Genomic DNA, 16,372 nt, shown 5'->3' on the forward strand with positions numbered 1-16,372 from the left:
CACTCAGCAGATGGTGTTTTGACTGGCAATCTTTTTAAATTAGGGATCTCCAACCTTTTCTATACTAACTTTTGTTGAATGCAAAAAATCATGAGCTACTAAAATTAGTGTTGTAAGAGTGACCACATCCCACAAGATTACCTTAGTTGCCACCATATACAAGACTTCCAGCAGTGCTCACCTCAGTGCCCCAGGGGGGTTGCCAGCAGTAATGTGAAAAAATGCTTTGTCAATTTGGGATGCCTTTACATGGAAAATATATAGCCACAGCTGCAATGCCTCTAGTACCATGGTAATACTGTTAGCAATAAGTCTATCCACAGCCACATACATGATTTATTACTAAAATATCAGATTTAAATACGTTTTGTAATTTAACCATTTTTCATCAAACATTTTATGAGCTCTGAAAATGTACATATTTTCGTCTCAAATACAGACTTTTTCATTTTGATATACATATCTTAATGCAATCAAGCTAAATCTTCAAATTTAGTAGGCAGGGCTTCACACAGGAGAGCTACTTACAAGTAGCTGGAGAGCTACCAGTAGCTCAAGAGCCACTTGCTGGAGAAGCCTGCTCCAAATATTCTATCTTTAACACTGTGCAAGTTGCGTCCTTTTTCACTAATATTTGTTGAAAGTGTTTTAAATTATAAGGTGAAAATAAATATGTCACATTTGATTACCTCCAAGGCACGCAACCATATTACAAAATCTTGAATGTCCAACTTAATTGCATAATCGATCTAAGCTGACTTTGCCCGTGTTGTAAAAGTGACATGTCAGTCTGTGTAATGTCAATTGCTAGGGCACAATGTTATTTAGAGAATAAATCCTGGTTGATAATTTAGTCATACTGTTATCAACAACAGCCAATGCATTTCTAAATTAGCCGTGTCACTTTCACGTATATAAGCTCAACAGCTTCCTGCTGTAAACAGCATATAAGAAGAGCTTTTGATGTGGTGTTCTAGGGCCTAACAAAAAATCCTATAAATCCATGTCATCAGAACGGAGAGATAAGTGTTCTTTCACTGCACCTAACGTTGAGCGTAAACATTGTTGACATAACTTTTCCACACTGTATGTAGTGACACCTCTCAAGTGTTGTGTCTGCACGTAACGTCGGTCTGGTCTCTATGTTTTGAAATGATCCGTGTTGTTCAAAAACCATGCAAGGCAACCATTAGTATCTAATAGCCACTCAAGCTACACGTTGGAACTGGAATGTGATAAATTGTACGTACTATTCTTTATCATGGTTTTGAGCTGTTCCTCAGTGTAATTTGTAAAGTTTTGCCAATTATCAAAACGTGCAATTACAGGAATATTTGGTGTATTCATATCTTTAATTTTAGCTAGGCCTAGGAAAGTTGTTTGCTTCCTTGTTGTGCTCATAAAAATCATCTGTCTTGCTATCAGATGAGCTCCAAACAAAACCTCACTACCTTGTTCTTTTAAAGTTTTAGCTCCCCACACTGATTTCAAATCAATATTGTCTTTCCAAACGTCATTACCTTGTTCCGACAACTGGGAAATAAAGGAAGCCAAAGAGGTTAATTTAGTTTCGGTCAGCATATTTTTCTTTGCCAGGGAAGGGGAAAGTTTAAAATAATAAGATGCAGGGTCTATGAGGTTATTAGCCACTTTCGGTTTATCAATTCAAAACCGACACTGTATTTTTTTATGAAGTTCACCAGTGGTCATCAATAAAGGCATCTGGGACCACTGATGTATCTTTTTTAATTCACTCACACTTTCACTGTCTTGCACTGCATTCTCTATCCTTGTCTCTAACACGCCTAGTCTACCAGTGTTTGGCTCAGGTGCCAGAAGAGCTGAGGAGACAGGGTTCACTTTGGTTTTCCAAATGATGACACTGGCCATTAAGTGCGTTTGATGGGAATCCTCATCTCTTTTTTTTTTTTTCTGCCCTCCTCAGGGTTTTTTTTTTTCTGCCCTCCTCAGGGTTTCTTCTGACATTTAGTCGCACTAGCATCATCATTCTTTGACTGTCACTGATTGTCAGCCAGTTTAATGATTTGGTGTAAATCCTGCTTCTACATTCGTTCTGTGTAGTTTTTCTTATTTTTCCTTACCAGACCTCCAGTTTCCTTTTGTTATGTATCTATGAGGTTATTACCAGAAGAATATGCAAACGTCTGCAAGTATGTTTTCAAGGTACTCACTGGTGTTGTCAGGCAATGTTCGCAGTGTGCATAATTAAATACTGCACATGGAGTACTAACTTTTTGTGAGTAACAGTGGGCACACTGATGACAACATAACATTTTCCCAAAATTAATTGCTTCACTATATATATTATCACTTTCAAATACACCTAACTGTATTAACATCCCAATCATCAGATGGCTGCCAGGAGTAATTACATCAGACATGGATATTTTAAAGACATACGGATTTTATAAAGTCTCTGCAGGAGCAAAAATTTCAAATGGGACCTTATCCCAAACAATGCCATCTAGGATGGGAAATGCAGAAATGTTCACAAGGGACAGGTTTCGTCTCAAATTGTGTGATGAAGAATGAGGTGTCAGTACATATGTTAGCAGTTCAACTGGTGGATACCGGCAAAGGTGGACCATAATAAACAACTTCATTTTTATTGATAGTAGTCTGAGGCTGTGAATTCACATATGGTGTTTGTATGGTGGTGGTAGTAGTGACTGAAACTAGTATAACTTCAGTGTATGACATCCCCCGCCAGGGATTATACACTTCTGCATCATTTAATGCTTGCAAAGAGATTTCTTGTATGGTAGTGAGATGAGACAGGTATCTACCCAGGAACCCTAGGAGCCAAATGTGTAGGCCTGGCTACATGGTGTGGTTTTACGAGATCAATGGAAACAAATCTCTTGTGTTTACAGCCAGAAAGGGGTGGCAATAGTAGTGTTCTGGTACCTTCAACTGCCAGGACTGGCACTGGTGCTCTGTAGGACAGGCCAAACTCCTTATTGGCAATCTTTTCTTCAAATAGATCCCCAATCTTTGAAGTCCAGACAGGAGTCACTAGTTGTACCATCACTTATTCAGTTGCTGAATAATTTTTCAGTTCAGTCGAAGGATCATCTCGGAAGTCTGTTAGTTCCTATAAGACAGCCAAATGCTTATTGATGTCAAAATGCATATCTGCTTCCACTGTATCAGAATTATCATGGTCTGGAACACAAACCTGGATGCCGAACACGACCTCTTATGGAGTCTGGCAACCCAAGTATCTTCTTAGTAGATTATTTAAAGCTCTTTGCTCTTCATGCAGAGGATGGATCCACCTGCGACCTGAGCCTAATACTCTAGCCGTTAAAGACTGCTTTAAATCCTGGATTTTCCTCTCCACTATCAAATTTCCTTCACAATGATATGGGGAGGAATAGTGTACAGCCACACCCAATGTGCCCATGATATGCCTGTAACCCTAGAGGCAAACACTGGTCCCTGGTCTGAGTGGAATGCAGCTACTGCATATGTCCCGATAAAACCGTGCAGATCTTTTCAAACAGTTCGAGCATCAGCCAGTTGCTGTGGTCATAAGCATAACAAGCTAGAAAATAAATCCACTGCTAGTAGGATGTACTTAAAGGAGCCGTCAGAGGTTAATGTCCCGCAGTGGTTGAGATACACACAAGCCAAAGGCCTGTTTGAAAATAAGAGGGTGTCTGCTGTGGGCAAGCAGTGGTGGAAGCTTTTGTTTGTTGACAAATATCACAACTTAGGCATACTGCTCCGCTTGGTCTGTTTGTAGAGACCTGGCCACCAATAGTGTTTCGGTAGTAGTGAAACGGTAGCCGCTACACCTACATGGGCAGAATGAACCCCTCATGAGCAACTAAGATCAATTCTTGTCTGCGGTCTGAATTTGTAATTACTTGATCCTCCACTCCTGGGATACAAGTAAAAGGTGTATTTTGTGCACTCAGTAGGCAGGAGCATTTTCCTGGATAGCTTTTTGGTAATGGAGTGCCACAACGTGAAGTTGTAACAGCTACCATGGTGTCTTCATCCACTCTCGTATAAGAATGAGTAATTTCAGCTACAACAGCAATCTGAACTTCTGCCTGTGCGGCTTCATCAGCCAGTGAATTCCCAGCAATGTGTATTCCAACACTTTGATGACTCAATGTATGAATTGCATGAGCTCATGGCAAAAAACATTTTAACTTTGCCATCTTTCCCACAAAACATTTCATGTTTGATAGCATTCCCTTTGGAATCGCTGAATCCATTCTGGCACCAGTAGTGTAAATCCTCATTATAAGACTGGACACAATAATACGAATTGTACACTATGAGTGTGAGGAATTCAGGATTGGTATTTTCTAGTGCCTGAATTAGAGCTTTGAGTTCAGCCAACTATGCAGTACACTCAGCCAAGGATTGAGTAAATGTTTTAAGAGGCTAGAAAACTCTCAGATTTTTCCCCAGCCTGCTGCGCAAGCGGCAGAGTATTGATGTTTAGTTCTGACTGTGGTCTGAGCAGAATCATCAATATAGACAATTAAATTGTACGGGTCAAGTGGGAACATTTATTCAGTCCAAGGATATTCTTGTTTGTGTTGTAGGAATTCTTGTGTTTGTAGTGTAGGATCAAAGACATACCGTACATAAGTAGCTGTTAAGGAAGTTTCATACTGTATCCATTGTGGATATAAGGCTTTCGCTTTTGGAACGCTGGTCTTTGTAATAGCCTTTAAGGCCCGGATGGGAGTCACAACAATTATGCATTTCCTCTGAGCCAATAATCTTTCCCTTACTACAGCTGTCTGAACTGCAGTCAGTATTTTCTTTGTAGCTGCAAAATGTGTTTCTGCATTGGAATATAAATGTGATTTATATGGAACTGGTACTGTATCACCTTCATTGAAAGTGATGTATGTGTAGCCAGTGGATCTGGCAATTATGCATATCACCAGGTTTGTGGTGTTAACACATGTGTGTAAGTGTTTTGAAGCAAGCCTGTCTGTTTACACTGCTCACAGGATATGGATATACCCTGGTGTCCAATGTGTGCTTGAGAAGTCTAGACATATTAATTCATAAAACGGTTTTACCCATTGTGCAGAATCTGGTATGTATGTTGTACCAGCATTGAGAAAGGCCAAATGTGATTGCAGCTTTTTGATTGTGTTTGGGGGTTGTAAAAGAGTGCATTTCTCTAGGAAATGACGTGATAAGCTTTTGCCATCATTTGATAACTCAAAACCCAAAACAGGACACTGCGATAGACAATTTCTGATTTTTGGATGTTGAATTTATATCAAATTTCAGCAAATTCCACAATAACGCGATCTAGTCTGGATAAATGTGTGCTGAAGTCATCATCATTAAAGTATATGTCATCAACATAGGACAATGGTTCTGGATGAATTGCTTATAGAATTGATGTGACACGGGCAGAGAGCAAGCCTTGGCTGTTCTTCTACCCCTGAGAGAGGCGATATAATCGTTTTTTGTTACCTGAGCACAGTGAACGTGGTTAGATTCCTGCTTTCGGGTGCTATGTTTAGTAGAAAAAAACATTTGAAATATCTAATGTTGTTTTATATTTTTCACACACAATGTTCTTAATTATTGCTGTGCTGTGTGGATTTTGCACTGTGAACGTGTGTGTGACTGTTTACATTCCAGTAATCTAAGATCAGACTGTATGAATGGTCTAGTTTCACTATTGGAAACAAGGGATTGTTCATTGGTGAGATACAAGGCTCAATTATGCCTTGCTATTCAAGTACTGGGTTTTTAGGCTCACACTTAATGCGATATTGTGGTTGCACTTGTGGGCTGGACCTTATAGGTATTATCTGATAAGGTGAATCTTAAACACCCAGCCAACATGATTGTGGTATAATGCTGGGCCAAGAGTAAGAGCCCCCTCCTTGGCATAAACTAGGGGAGGGCATAACTCAGAGTGTTTCACTTCACTGAATTCCGCGGAGTTACATAAAAACTCCATGAGATTCAGCAGAGTTCCGTCAACCCCTACCCAAGTGTTAAGTCAGCAGGTGATCACATGCATCTGCTGCAGAAATGTGAGCATAGACAAGTCACAAGTTCCTGCAACAACCAGACAGCTCAGCAGGTAAATGCACGTACCTGGGGTGTGCATTATTAAGGTCAGAAACTCATGTTACGGTGGTGTCTTCAACTTTTATTGCATGGATAAAAAAGAGTATTATTGAGTGTGTAACCAAAAACCTGTTGTTTTCAGAATTACAACACCACAAGAATGTTCTGGATGTAGTACATTTTAAATAGTTCTCATTAGATCATCTATGCTGAGAAAGTACAGTATTCTTTACTTTGATGTAAGCATGAAGCATGAGGGGACTCTGTGTTACTAATCTCGAATCGGAGATTAACGCTCAAATCACAAAGTAAACTCTGATGGGACGTACCTAAAATAATAGATGGGATAATAAAAAAAATAGAGGTGCAGTGAATATGCATTTCTCTGGTCAATTGGGGATGTTAAAAAACAGATAAACATACTTTGTAAAAGCTATACAAACTCTATTGTGCTGTATTTTCTAAATAGGCAAAGCATTTAGAATTAAACAGTTAAAGCTTAAAAAATATTTTTTATGTCAATCGACAGATTGAATTCACTTTTTCAAAAAATGCATTAAAAAATGCAAACTTATGAACGTTAGTGTTACTTTAAAAATATAAGCTTTAATATATTTAGATTGAAATATGCAAATTGAGAGGTATTCGCACAAAACTAAATATCAACAATTTTTAAATTTGGCCAAATGACTGTAAAGAAGTCAGTGGGTGAGAGGTACAAACCCTCACCTTGCCACATCTCGTAGACCCAAAAGCATAATGGAGGGCACTTTGTTTGACTCCAACAGGCTCCTTAGTAACGTGTCTATCCCCGACACCTTGCTCTGCCCCATGTACCCCTTCAGGGTGCTAGGCTGCATCTTGTCTGCCGAGAGCTTACCTTCACCTTCTCTGAAATGCTCTTCCTCAGCTCAGGCTGAGGCATGGGACCAGCAGCGGGCTTGATCACCTGTGGAACAGCACAGGGCAGATTGCACCCTCCACGCCCACCCGCTGTTTGTGGACAAGAGGAAAGGGGTGTGTGTGCGAAGACAGATGCTGCTTATTGGCGCTGTGAGACCCTTCTTCGAGTACTGCCTAGGCCGTAGAAGACCCTGGGGTCCCATTATAACAGGTAACTGTGGGGGCGTTGCAGGCTGCTGTCCAAGTGTGCTTAGATACAGGAGGAAGGCTGTGCCTGAAAACAAACTGGGCAGAGCAACCACTATTCTTCACTTGCCACCTCATCCATTCTATATGCTCTGATAAGCACAACCCGCTAGAGACTCCTGTTTCCTTTTAAGAGAGGGCTACAGTGTTACAGTTAAGATTTTTCACTTTTACCTTGGAAAGCGAAAGGACTAAAGGTGAAGCCTCTGTCTGCTCCTGCGCAGTGACAGCTCCCGGTAATTGTAATCTAAATAGTCTGTCTGCACAGGCAGGAGCAGTGCTGCTGATTCATTCCGCCAGTGGAGTGGAGTGGCGGTGTTTATTAGTAATTTTGTGTTAAAAGAGTAATGCAGAATTAAAATTCCTTCAGGAACGAGGACAGAGAAGGACGGTATTATTATGTTTTCCCCCTTGTGGGGCCAATCACTCTCAGTCACAAGAATGTCATATGTTAGTGTCCAATTTTCCCAAAAAAGAACTTTAATGGCACAGGGAAAGTAACTCTCAATTTGGATTTGTAAATTATATAATCGACCTGGAAAGCTAACTCTCTCGTCCAGTGTTTCGTGAACAAAATCATTAGCTTCTCTTGCCACCAGAAACTCTTGAAGAGTCTGGTGAACTATCATGACGTCTATGGCGCTGTCTAGCAGTGTCAGTGCCTACTCCTTGTTCCAAAGAAGGGCATATGTGGCATATTTGAGGGAAATACCTGCTGCTTACTTCTTCTTGAACTAAGGCTTCTGTTGTGGAATTTTCCCTTCCTTCTTTATGGTGATGTCTGATGAACATTATGGGTCTATTTCCGGTTTCACGTACTCTTCTACTCTGCGCTCTGATCGGCCTGGTTTTCAGATGTGTCCTGAAAGGAACAAGAAGGATGTGTATCAGTATAATCATACCTATCAGACTGTTTAATAGATTTATGGTTCCGCAAATTATATTGTTTTTCAGAGGACTCCGATTGGGTAGATTCAACCTGTGACTTTGTCTTTTCTTTATTTTTCTGTTAATCTCATCGGTTTTTGGAAGACTCTAGTGCCTGCTTTGAGTTATCCTTAACAAAATTACCCGTACGTTGTGGTTTATTAGGTCTGGCTCCCAAATCATCGCGACTTACAAAGTATAGGTTGCAGCAATAGTTTTTGGTAGATCATGCTCCTGGTCCGCTATTGGGAATTGCGCAAGACATAGGCATATCACCAAGGCTATTGTATCCCCTTTTATAATACTTAAAATAATTGAGGCTAGTGTGTGAGTTTTTTCTCAAAGTCCAGGGCATGGACAGCCCCGTATTCATTTTGAATCTGTTTTAGCACTTCTGACAAAACAGCAATGGATGATGTATCATGCAGGATAGTTAGGCTGCCCGTTTTTAGGTTTAAACCTATAATAACCGATAAAACCCCACTAAAAGGAAAATAGCCTTCACCAGTGTAAACAAATAAACATTGAAAAAACACTGTCGCAACCACGAACTAAATGCCATTCAAAGAAAGGAGAAGGTGAGTGAAGGAGTCGTTTGTGCATCTTCCTGAAGGGCGTCAATACAATGTAACTTTGTTACATAAGGCAGCAGCAAGAAAGACTTGGTTAACATTATTCTGCTTGAGTTGTGTTGTTTCGGGATGTCACAAAAATATTATTTATTCCTTTTGTTTTTTTCAGTTTTGTGGTCTGTGGTCTAATTAAGCACGGTTTAGAAGCATGTTTTAGGCCTTATTTAATTATTTTAGAAACTGTAGATAGTCAGGAAATACATTTGAGTCTTTCACTGATAGGTAAAATGGTTGGTTTCATACGAATCTTTCCCAATATGTACCATCACATTTACCCACAGAGAAAGGAAGGGTGAAACCCTTTGATACATCAGCCCCCTCTTCTAGCGAGTTATTGATAGTAGGTGAATTGCCAAACACCCTAGGCTTTAAACATTCAATACAAGATGTAGGGACAGGTATGTGTGAAAAAAGTGCTGTCACCAAGCTTCTGGGGTAGTTGGGTAAACATGACACGAACAGATGTTTGGAAAACATGGAACACAGTGTCACTTGGAATGCTGCTGCTTAAAGTTCTTACCATGTTCAACAATGATTGCAGGATATTGTTTGTATGTGCAGTAATTCAGCTACATATATGAAAAAGTTGTGAGATCAAAATCAATACCTGAGCGGAAGTGCTTCCCTATAAGAGACCCTTGCCATTTAGAAGATGGTATGCTGAAAGCATCTTTTCAATCTTCAGAGTTAATGAAAAATGTTATTGATTTTGTTGTCCATTCTGGTGCACTGTTTCTGCGCTTTAACTAAAACGCAAATATTTCAAATTTTGTGCTTTGTGTGGCATCAATGAACGAGTAAACTCAACTGTGTCATTTAGCCAGTGATTCTCAGTCCTAGAGGCCATGAATGCTATATTATCCATGTGGCGACCGTTTACAGAATTTGTGCTTAGTGATGATGCCAAAAGTCAAGAAATGTGAGGATCTCTGGTCGCATATTTATACTAATGTGAAAAGAAGTACACTCTACTGCATTCTTAGATATTACAGGAAAACATGATAGGTGTAGTGAACATAATAAAAAAAACTAGAGTCTGAAAACACCCTTGTCTTCCAAGTGTTCAGTGTAATTAGTGTAGATGTGAAACATCTCCTTGTGAGTTGGCTAGGCAACACATTTAGTGACTTTGGCACTGCAGTACGTTCCATGTTAGAATTCTTGCCACTTGCTGAGCAAAGAAATGTTAAGGAGAAATTCAGGAAATTTCATTTTACAGTGCATGAGAAATGGCTGGCAATGATGAATAGAAATGTCCATTCACCAACCATTTGAAGTCAATGAAGCCTCACTGAGGTACTCTGTACAAGTTCTAGATCCTTTCTGGAAATGGGAATTTTCTCTGGGCACTTTGTAAAGACTTGTTTGGCGCCACCCGTACACGCCATGTCGCTGGAGGACCTGCCTAGCTTATTTTGAGTCCCTATCTATTCCGAGAGTCTTCTATTATCGTGGCTTCCTCCGGAGCAGTCATCTATTGACGTTTTGCACCGTTGTTGTTAGGAGTATTATTTTCTAGGGGCATTTTCATTATCGCCCTCCAGAGCCAGGACTTGGTTAATAACAGTATCTTCGTTATATACATCTCGAGGGCCCTTCAGCCCCAGGAATTTTGGCAGTTTTCTATTCCGGGAACCGTGATCTTTGCCTAGACATCTTGCCCCTCCAGGATATTCGGAGAATAGACTTATGTGTATTGGAGAGTATACTTACATGCTTTGGAATATCTCAAGATTGAGCCCCCTGATTTTGTTATAACATACATTGTTTGGTTTACTATTTGAAACTTGAAGAAAGCATCGCTTTTTGAAGAACTGTATTCTTTGCGCCCTGACGAAGGAACGCCGGACAGTTGTCCTTTCCGAAACGCGATCTGCGCCTTTTCCTTGTTTCTTGTTGTATGTGTACAATCACTGTATTTTTTATACTTCTATTTTTTCTGTGTTCTGTTTTGTAAATATATTTCTGTATTGTTGTGTTCAAATAAATTGTTGTGGGACAATGATGTTATATACAAATTGATGGATATACTACCAATGTATTAAATGTGGTTTCTAGGCGAGGTCTTGTTCTTGTTCACTTTGTAAAGAACTGCTTTATTTTTGACTACTTCAATAACTGAGGGCATATGCCCCCAGTTCAATGCATATTTTGCAGAACCTGTCCCAGAGAATCGCATTCTTAAGGTGCACTAGTATTGGCATAGAAAGCTATGTCAGTGGCCAGAGTTAGCAAATTGTGTACTGGCTGTTTTGGTATTGCCTGTCTCAAGTGCCAATGCTGAGAGTGTATTTTCACAAATAAATGTTTACATGAGAAGGAAAGAGTGAGTGTGCATGACCAAAGACTCACTAGAGAAGTATTGTATGGTGCATTACAATAGGTTTGCTTTTAAAAAATTTATTTGAACCTCATACACCCTGTGTGCACACTGTCTATACATATGCACTATCAGTTCAGAAAGCAAGCAATAATTAAAGCAAATCCATAAATACCGGAAAACACTGTTTCTATTCTTTCTTAATGGCGAGTATATTTGTAACCACTGACAAACACTTTTTTTAAGGTATTTAAAGCACTGAAAAAAAAAACCATCAGAATTTACCAAAAATAGAAACTGAAAACAGGAAAGCCTAGTGATAGTTTATATTGCAGCACAAACTGTCCTCAACTGTGGAAACATTCCTAAAGGTAGGCACATTGGGAGAATTTCAGGTTTATCTTGGGGTCCTGCATAGGGAAATACTGCTTCAAGCTGATTTGTTTTCTGTGCAACACAAAATGGAATTTCCTCCTGTTTGGTGAGAACTTTACCCATAATTGCATTAATTGCAACTGGGCTAATTGCAGGCACTGCTAAATGTGGCTGCGCAGCTTGAACAGCCCTTGCTGGGTTTGTTTGTATTGCTCGCATAACAAACTGTTTTAAACATCTGTATACTCTAACTAGTCCTGTGTAAAGAACTCGAAGCTGGGAAACAGTTGATACAACGCGGGCAGAGCCACGCATGTTCAGACAACGCTAGCACTACCATGCTTACCTTAGCCACGCATATGCCTTAACCATGCACATGCATGGTTAAGGCAGTGCACAGTCTAGCTGCTGCTCGGCGGAAGCAGGAAGGATCGGGAGAGGATGGGGCAAGGTAAGTAGGGCTAGTACTGGGTTTTGGGGGTTGTGTGGTAGTATGCAAGATTTGGGGGTAGTTTTCAGGGCTGGAGGGTTGGGGTCGTTTTCAGGGCTATGAGTCGGTAGTTTTTAGGGCTCAGGGTCGTTTTTAGGGCATAGGGGAGGGTGGGGTAGTTTCAGGTCTCAGGGCAGGGTGTTAGGGGGTCGTTATAGGGCTCAGGGAGGGGGGGAGGTATCTGGATTGTTTTTAGGGCTTGGGGCGGCAGGGTAGTTTTTAGTGCTCTGGGGACGGGGTAGTTTTTAGGTTTCAGGAGAGGGTGGGGTAGTTTATAGGACTTGGGGGCAGGGACGTTTTTAGGGCTGGGGGAAGGGTTGGTTTTCAGGAGGTAGGGGGAAGTTTTAAAACTCAGGGTGGGGGCTGGGGTCAGGGGGATAACACTTGCCTGATAAGTCTTAACCACAGATACGTCTTTGCCAAACATGCCTTAACTACGGATATTTCATTGTAAAGGCATGCATGGTAAAGGCATATGCATGGTTGAGACTTGCGTGGTTAAGACCGAGTGGAACCGGCAAGTGTGGTAAACACATGCGTGGTTCCATCATATAACCCTCGAAGCTTACTGTTGTGAATGGCAATAATTGTGGATATGGTGTGTAGTTGGTTACGGCTGGCTATGTGCCCTCTCACTACTTAGGAGACCCAGTTTCACATTTGCTAGTGCATGTGGAATGGTGCCTTGGAACCAATTTACATGTTACTGAAATTGTAATGGTATTTCTAAATCTTCATAGTCTATGTATTGGCCTGTTGCGATTGCTTCTGTGAATGTGTGAAATACTCTGGTGTTGGCATCTGCTGCAGGAAAAATGCCCCATGAATAGAACACCTCTATTTTATACACTTCGTGGGCCTCTACCATGAAGGCAACATCTCCTCCTGTAAGAGAAAGCCCTAGGTGTTGTAACGTATTTGTTACAGCATGTCTGCAATTAAGTGGAATAGCCACTGGTACTTTGTTTGCCATTGTTTATGAACACATTTCACAGAAGGGAAAAAACTATAGTCGGTGATCTTTTTAAAGGTTCAAGCTTGAACAACCTACAGACAAAAATAGGGATTCCTTATTGAGCTAAGGAGGAGTGTTCCCTAACACTATGGATGCCTCCGTATAAGGTGACAAGGGGATTTTGGCTCACGTAAGAACTACTCAGAAGACCCATTAAATACGTACCTTAGCTATAATGTTGGTGGTGCAGTGTTGTACAGTTCCTACTAATTAAGTAGCACTGTGCATTTGGACAACAGATGCGTAAATATATGGGGACTGAGTCCACTCATACATTCAGAATATGTTGTCCACATTCTTGGCTAGCTCACAGTGCGCCATCTTGACCCCTAAACCTGACAGGGTACCGGATTGTGCCTGCAACCTCAGAACATGACCATTCTAATTCCCCCCAGGACATTGTGGAAACAGACCTACCCTTTTGTTGTTATCTCAGGCTTGCCCAAAGGGAGACACAAGAAATACACAAATTGGCGTTTTCCCCAAAAAAGTTTAAGCAATTGGATTTGTGTGTAAAGTACGAGCACTGCAATTATTAGCAGAAGGAAATAAGCAATTGTTACCAACATTACAAAATTGGTGATAATTAATAATTCAACTATTATTATTGTTGCAGTGATAATGGGCTAGATGTATCAAGCGTTTTTTTGTCGCAAACGCTGCGGATCGCAAAATAGCCGCGTTTGCGACAAAAAAAACGGGAAATGCGATGTATGAAAAAATCGCATCGCAAATTAAAGGAATCGCAAATTGCAATTCCTTACATGCTATGCATCAAGCATTTCCAATTAGCAATTTTCCCTTAAGAAATCGCAAATTACCACCAACATGTAGTTGGTGGTAATTTGCGATTTCTTTTACAAATGCACATTTTGCAATTTGTAAAGGTGGCATGTGACGCTCATACATGTCAATTTCTGATGTGCAGCAGGGTGTCCTTAAGACACCCTTGCACCCTTGAAATTATTCTCAATTTGTGATTAGCTAATTGCGAATCGCAAATTGAGAATAATTTCCCATTCCTTCCTATGGGCCTCCTGGCCCATTGATATGAATGGGAAATTATTCCTTGATTGCGATTAGCAATTTGCTAATCGCAATTAAGGAATTTTAAGAATTCGCTACAAATTAGCAAATTTCTACATACATATCATTTTGCAAATCTCAAATAGCTATTCCTTAAAAATCGCTATTTGAGATTCGCTGAAGGGTATCTTGATACATCTAGCCCTATATGGATACATGTTATAATGATACTCCTACCTGCCTAAACTACCTATACTAAAGAGAGCATAGGTTGAACGCGGTCTGCCAGACCACTTGGAAAACCTGACTCCCCATTTACCTGCGGGAGTGATGTATCTAGAAGCTAGTCTGGAATAGAAAAGGTGTCTGTCCTTTTCAGGATAGTGATGAGAGTCAGCAAGGCTGCAAATCAGTCTCAGATGAATGTCCAAGAAAATCCATGGAAGTATTTCTCTTCTGAACCAAAGTTCAGGAGCAGGTTGTAAACTGAAAACCAGTTCCATTGACAGCATGCCTGATTTATGTTTCATATGTTATTATTTCAATTCAATTCAATTCAATTTCAATCTTTATTTCGGCATGAATACCATAAAAGAACAATTACATAGATACAATAAAACAATACACTTGCTACATAGGTTCATTCAATTTTCAGGTCAATCATATGAGATAAAAAGCAAGGAGTATAAAAACATTCTTATAAAAGCTATTCTTCCTTAGTTGAGACAGCTATGGGCAATAAAAAATGAGATTTCATCAATTCTATTATGGATTAAGCAGCAATTTGACATATCAACTTTCTTACAATCTATAGCCCAATTTTATGTTATTATTTGTTTTTCTGACTCAGAGCTGTCCCCTAATGGACAAACAAGATGCGGGGAACGTTCTCAGTGTACTTTTACCCTTGAACAGAATGTAAAGTGTAGTGATAAAATGCTTACGAAGAAATGTGCATTGCAAGCAGAACACTTTCTGAGTAAGTTGTCATATGTCTGGAAAAGCATGTTAAAAGTCATCGTCTAAAAGATGTCAAGTTTAAATGTGTTACTCAAAATGGACGCTCATGTGCAGGAGCCCTATTGAACACCACAACAGTAATACTCTTTTCTTTGTCACTGTCGCATTTCTTAATATAAACCCACAGCTCAGAATAGTCCCAGTACTGCCTACTTTGTCCAAAAAAACATCTTTGGTTGTCCCTTTATGCACTAACTGTTCGGTTACAATGCGATCAGATATGAATGCCTGCCATTCTCTCCCCCTACCATCACTATTGCTTACAACCGGTCAAAACAGAGAAGGAAAAGATTATTGAAGTAATGGAAATTACCATTAAGTAATCAAAATATTTTCTGCTCTTGTCCTTCATTTTCCTAGTGCATATTATTTGAGGCTTTACCATAGTGACATGATCCTGCTTCCGTCAAAAGAAATATAACAATAAAACTACAGCAGTTGAATGGAAGATTTATTGAAACTAAGACAGAATTATCCATCTCTATTGTAAATACAGATGTAAGACTTTTGGACGCAAAATAACAAGAACCTGTACCTCTTAACTTTCCATATGCAGTGGAGGTAAAAGTATAAGAACTCTACTTAACAAAACTCTGTTAAAGGTGTGTGAAATACGCTTCAGAAACGTTCTCTCAAGTAAAATCAATACACATCGTTGACTTCCTTGCCCCGGACTTAGTATTGGAACTTAATAACATTCTCTCAGGGGCAGCTCCTCTGCTATGACAGAGGAGCATCACCCCCACTGCTTTTAAGTAGTGCAAAGCTAAGTAAAAGAAACCTAAAATGATAACTTTAATTATTATCATTTGATGTGTCCTGCTGCTTTGCGGGTGGGCGGGGCTGCTCTGCACTCGGAGCAGGGCAGTGGAGGAGTGGTATGCCCACTCCTAGGTGCACATGACTGTTTGGCCCGCCAAAACAGTCATGCGCACTTTCGCTGTTCTCCATGCAGGCTGCATTGCAGCCTGTGTTGAGAACTAGCCCAGGCCCCATTCCCTGGTTGAGCGTCGTACCAGGACGCTCAAAACCAATCACAACGCTGCAATGCATTGTTGTGATTGGTCAGGGGAGCCTGGGTGCTTACCAATCACAAAGCTGCATTTCAGCATTGTGATTGGCCAGGAGAGCCTTTCCTGTGCTTCCTGTGCCCCAGTGTGACGAGGAGAGCAGGAGCAGAGTGGTAAGGTAAAAGTTTCTATATGTTTTTATATTTTTGTACCGTTTTCTCCCCCTCCCTCCCTTGCGACCCCCACGTCCCCACACCCATCTCACCACCCGCGAACCATGCTGGCCTCCACAGCATTCTCTGCTCATTATGATCAGCA

The 16,372-nt window shown here is 40.4% G+C and overlaps 1 protein-coding gene across 1 annotated transcript in view; it reads left to right on the forward strand.

Annotated features, from left to right (window-relative positions):
* EDNRA (endothelin receptor type A) overlaps nt 1–16,372 on the forward strand; it is a 243,916-nt gene that overhangs the window by 196,945 nt on the left and 30,599 nt on the right. The gene's annotated exons all lie outside the window — the stretch shown is intronic.

This window comes from Lissotriton vulgaris, chromosome 3_1, assembly GCF_964263255.1.
Source record: "Lissotriton vulgaris chromosome 3_1, aLisVul1.2, whole genome shotgun sequence".
Classification (NCBI taxonomy): Eukaryota; Metazoa; Chordata; class Amphibia; order Caudata; family Salamandridae; genus Lissotriton; species Lissotriton vulgaris.